We start from the raw sequence: 6022 nt of genomic DNA on the forward strand, positions 1-6022 counted from the left end.
GCTTCTACACTTCATGTCTGGACGACCATAGGAATTAATTTGGAAGAATTTAGTAAGTCTGATGCAATTCAAGAATTTAAACGATTGTTTCTTGAAAAGACTGGGAATTCATGGGAGGCGTGGGAACAAAAGAAGCTTCAGAAGCAGCCCAGACAATTCTACCCCTTGGAAATTGTATTTTCAATCTTCTCCCTGTTTACTTTCTTTGTAGTTTTTTGATTTAAAAGATTCCCATAGTTCTCGAATGCTTGATCTTGCAGGATTATGGGGTGAATAAAGATTCACATTAGAAGAACAAAATTAAAGATACTAAAAGCCAACTTGCTCATGCTTTAGAGGAGTTGATGAAGATGTTATTTAATGTGGAAACATACAAGTTAATAAGATTTCTATCTTCATTATTTAGTAGATTAGCTGACCCGGAGGGAACGCCGCTCGGTGCTTCCGTGTATCTTCCCCAAAGCGTTGGCCCTAAGGAGCTTCAACAGATGGTTAACAAGTTGCTCAACAATGTAAAACCTTCTTATTTACGATTTATTGTATTTCTTCTACTATGTTCAGTTTAAATGTGTAGCTTTGGAATTAGTATCTCCCCAAGGCTATGAATCCTTTTCTGGTTGTTTCAGGAGGAAAAGTTGTCATACACCTTTTGTATATCCGATCAAGAGCTTCTTACACAACTAGGAGATTATTTGCAGAAGAAGAAAGGTAAAAACAAGCCCTAGAAACTCAAGTATAATATCGTCTTGAATGTTATATGAACTGTTGTTGAATCATGAAATGTTATTTCTACTTCCTTCAGTTTCTATGGAGAAGGTAATCACAGTAGTGTATCAACCACAAGCAGTCGTCCACATTCGTCTAGTTAACCGTTTCTCTTCTACAATTGTGGGTACCTTTTTAACACTTTGCTAATAAATTTCAATTGGCGGGCTATCTTTTGAAGATGAATTCCACCTCAATGCGTTCCTTTTATCCCCATCAAATACACCCCAATATGTTGTTATTATTTCATTTCATCAAATTTTGTGTTTGTAGGTCATAAAGAGGCTGTATTTTTAGTTGTCTTTAGCCCTGATGGACAATAGTTAGCTAGTGGTTCAGGTGACACAACTGTCTGACTCTGGGACTTGAATACCCAAATGCCTATTTTCACCTGTACAGGTTAGAAACAAGCATAACAAGTTTACTTTCTTTAAAGAGACAAAAAGAACATTTACAAACTCAAGTTCCATGTAGTGAATATGATGGTGGTTATCATAACTTCATAATCACAAAAGCAAAAAAATTGTTATATTTTTCCATATCTATTTAGGGCACAAGAATCGGGTTCTCTATGTTGCATGGTCACTAGATGGCAAACATCTAGTATGTGGAAGCAAGTATGGAGAAATCCAAATCTGGGACCCACGTACAGGAAAAGCTTCTGGCAATCTGCTTACTATAATTATATGCTCTCTTTATCCATCTGTCAATCTTGTTATTTGATTACTTTATATGCTCTCATCTCACAACAATACATAAAATTGTAGGGCCACGAGAAATGGATAACTGGTATATCCTAGAACCAGTATACCTCAGATCGCCATCTCATCGCTTTGTCACCTCCACCAAAAATGGTGATGCAAGAATTTGGGATGCTACATTGAGGAAAATTGTTATTATTCTAAGTGGTCATACTCTTGTAGTCACTTGTGTAAAGTCCGGTGGAGATGGAGTCATATACACAGGGTATTTATTTATATATCATATCTTGTTCAAAATTAAAATTATACCAATAAATGGAAATTACAAAAGTGAACAACATTTTACATGATAGATATCTCAAGATTATACAATCAAAGTATGGGAAACCACTCAAGGAAAACTGATTCATGAGTTGAAGGTATTATAATAATTAATAAGTAATAACCACACAATGACACAAGCTAACTAATTTGTTTTCAATCATACATGTATTAATTTGTAAATGTTTTGTATTTTTTTTAAAAAAAATTATAGGGTCATGGACATTGGGTGAATTCTTTGGCATTAATTACTGAGTATGTTTTATGGACTGGAGTTTTTGATCATACACGTAAACAATATTCATCTCCATAAGAGATGAAAGAGGTAAATTGATCGATGTTTTTTCTGTGTGGTTTTAGTACTCATTTATTGGAATGAGAATTAAAAAAAAAAACACACACACACACACACACACACATATATATATATATATATATATATATATATATATATATATATATATATATATATATATATATATATATATAACAGGCAACTTTAGAGAGATACAATAAGATGAAGGATGAAAGTCCTGAGAGGTTAGTTTCATGTAGTGATGATTTCACTATGTTACTCTGGGAACCTTCTAAAGACAAGCGTCCCAAAACTCGAATGACAGGTCATCAACAAGTACTAGTTTTATGTTTCTTCATTTTGTTGCTCAAGATAGCAACATACTTTGCTTTTTTTTATCAATATGGGCAATCTAATTTTTTTTACTGAAAACAATATGTAACTTCTTATAGCAATAAGTAACTTCTAAAAGCTAAAACTCATTGTTTTTCTTGTCGATGCTCTGAAGAGATACTTGAATGTGTCCATGGAGTTGATGCTCCTTATGTGATGGGTGAAGTTGCAAGGCATAACACTTCCATGGAGACTACCAAATGAGAACTTACTTATGAGTTCCTTTTAATGTTGTGTTTTCTTTTTTTTATAATAAATAGTATTGGAATGATTATTTGTATTTGACATATGATATTTTTTTGAATTGAATTATCGTTCTTATGTATGGTATTTTATTTTGTATTATGATAATTTCAGTCTGTTGTTTAATTTGAAAATTAGTAATTTTTGTTAAATATATATATATATATATATATATATATATATATATATATATATATATATATATATATATATATATATATATATATTTAAAACATTTAAAATTATGACACACAAATTCATGTCATTTTCATTTATGATCGGGGCTTTAATGATACACAATGTGTGTCCTAAATGCATGTTGTAAGGTTATGACACGCAAATGTGTGTCGTCTTCCTTTATGACACGGCCTACCTTGATACGCATTGCAATTCGTAAATGAGTGTCATAAATGTGTTGGATTAGGTGTCTAAGCCCATAACTATTTTGGTATGTACTTGACCCGATTATGAGCATGGTCCTTTTGGGTTGCCTTCACCATAGCAACTTGTAGGGTGAATTATGGAGAAAGAGGATTTATTATGGTTTATTAATATATTATGAGAATAATATATTAAGAGAAATCATATTATTTAATTAGTGTTGATCTGAAATTAATTTGGAATTAATTTTGTAATCAAAGGAGACTGATTAAATGAACGGGGAGTGATTATGTAAATCAGTAATATTTATAGTTTGGACTCATGGACTTTATTGGTATAAGGTGGACGAAATCTCTTGGAGAGTCCATTAAGATTTCGTCCAAGGCTTGTCCAATAAGGAGTCCATATGTTGCTTAGGGCCTAAGCCAGGGAATTAGGGTTTCCAAGTTGATAACCCTAAAAGCCTAACTATAAAAGGAACCTTTTAGGCAACCAAAATCGTCCCTAACCTTCTAAGAGTACCCTTGGATGATTTTTGGTGCCTCTCCTCTCTCTCTTGTTCATTCTTGTTGCTAGTGGTGTTTGTGACTCCATTAGAGGTGTAACACTTGGGGCACTAGGCTTTCAGAAGTCAAGATTAAGAAAGATTGTGATTGTTATTGCTACATAACAATCAGGGTAAGATCTAAACCCTAATTTCATATGTAATTTCGATTATAGTATACTAGATCTAGGGTTTATGAGCTTTGGATGATTATTGCATGTACAACTAGACAAACTAGATCCAAAGCTTTAGGGTTTGCATGTACACCATAGGATTGATGTAATGCTCGAAACTCATCAGTGGTATCAGAGCCTAGGTTGCTTATCTAATGTATTTGATGCTATATTTGATCATTCAAAGCTGAAAGTCGCGAAAAACTACATTTTGAAGCATGGACTCGCCGAGTCCATAGGTGAACCCGTCGAGTTCACTGTCAACTCGACGAGTCCAAAGTTGGCTCGACAAGTCGGAAGGTTAGATGCCAGATTTTTCGGCATTTTGACCTATTTTGGCTTAGGATAATTACCAAAAATGTTTTTAACAGATAAAATTCGATTTTTTCATTATGGTATTGATTATCCTAATCTAAATTGTAGATAATTGTCAAAATTAAGATAATTACTTGTTTTATAAGATAAATATTAATTATTTGTAGTTTTGATTTGAATTATATTGTAAGGAAATTGAATTAGGTCAAATTTAGACCCTTATGGTTTTATTAAATTAATTAAGTGTGTAATTAAAAGAGAAAAATTAAAAAAAACCACCTAGTATTTTAAAAGTGTAAAATACACCCTTATACTATATAAATTAAAAGTTTAATATGTTATATATGTATAAGTAAAAGTCAGTGTTACCGCCTCATTCACGAAGCTGGTTTATAAGGGGTGTTTAAGAAAATTGCCTATAAAATGGCGATTGAATGGGTGTCCACTCTCACCCACCGCACTCTTGACTAGTGGAGGTCTGTTACCCGAACGGGTAGGATAGGACACAACCTTCCATTATAAGTATAATGAAGTTCTAAGTAACTAAACACTTTTATAAATTCCCAAATCTTAGTTACTTTAGGAAAAATGTGAATTTGGTGCTAACCCATGAAATTACACTTTGCACCTTGCTGAGACGTTAGTGGAGCGTGTGTGGTTAACCGGCACACTAATTTGGGACTGGCAAGGGTGGAAAAGGGTGACTCGATGTTTTTCATAGATCAATGGAGCGTGTGTGGCTAACCGGCACAATCATTAGGTGATAGCATTGAGTGTACCAAGTACATTTGCATGGTTATTCACACCTTGTTTGTGATCCTCGGCATCCCAGTCACAAACTTGAAGGGCGTAATCGAGATTAAACATGCCATTGAAAAGTTCAATAATTCTCAAAAGATCTAGGAGTTTCAATTCATTTAAAACTTAATGTTTGTTTTCGTTTTTCATGGTGGAAATTGGTAAATCGTTATTTACCTACCTTCAAATATTCTGCAACTAGATTACGGCATCCCTCTTCTGAGTTGTAGAGTATTGTGTTGGATCCTAGCCTTAATGTTTCATTTGGGTGTAGCATTAAGGACTCAATCAACTAACTTGAATTTTCTCCCTTTTGTAGATGTCTAGTTCTGACAATTGTGGTCTTCCTGAATCCTTTGGAAAAAGCTTTCCACATGAAGATGATGTTCCACAATTGGATCGTGGAAATGAAAATTATGCTTCACTTCCTCCACCTCCTCTATGTATTCTCCCTGACCCTCTTGTTCGAAGACTTGAAAAGTTCAAGCTCACTCAAGCCCTTTTGGCAAGTAAACACGAAGATGGAAAGTATGTGTGTGCACATGTCTTGGAGATGAAGTCACACATTGACAGGTTAGGAATGTTGGGTGTTGTTTTCTCTAGGAAGCTAGCTGTTGACTGGATTCTTCAATCGCTTCCTGACATATATAGTGAGTTCGTAAGAGAGTACTATATAATGGACCACGATGTGACCCTCATTGATCTTACCTATTTACTTGTTGCTGCTGAAACAACAATGATTTGGCGTACTGGTAAAGTAAATTTGACTGGTAGATCAAATTCCCAAACTTCCATGGACATAGGCAATGGCAACGATAGTCCAGAAAGGATTTCCTCTCCTAAGGGAAAGAAATCTGCCATGGTTAAAAAGTTTGACCATAAGAGAAAGGCAAAATCTTAGATTGTGCCTTGTGTCATTCCCAAAGAGTCTATATGTTTCTATTTCCAAGAGAAGGGGCATTGGTTATGAAGCTTCCCTAACTACCTGAGAGATCTAAGAGATAGGAGAGTCAAGATATATGACTCTACTTCAGGTAAAATTCACAATCTAACTCTATTAAGTTCCTATTTGTAGATTATTAATACATGATGT

The 6022-nt window shown here is 34.1% G+C and overlaps 1 pseudogene; it reads left to right on the plus strand.

Annotated features, from left to right (window-relative positions):
• The first annotated feature begins 350 nt into the window (after nt 1-350).
• On the plus strand, nt 351-2540 carry LOC145131631 (notchless protein homolog; annotated as a pseudogene).
• Nucleotides 2541-6022: the final 3482 nt, after the last annotated feature.

Source organism: Lactuca virosa, chromosome 8, assembly GCF_052849685.1.
Source record: "Lactuca virosa cultivar CGN04683 chromosome 8, Lactuca_virosa_CGN04683_v6, whole genome shotgun sequence".
Lineage (NCBI taxonomy): Eukaryota > Viridiplantae > Streptophyta > Magnoliopsida > Asterales > Asteraceae > Lactuca > Lactuca virosa.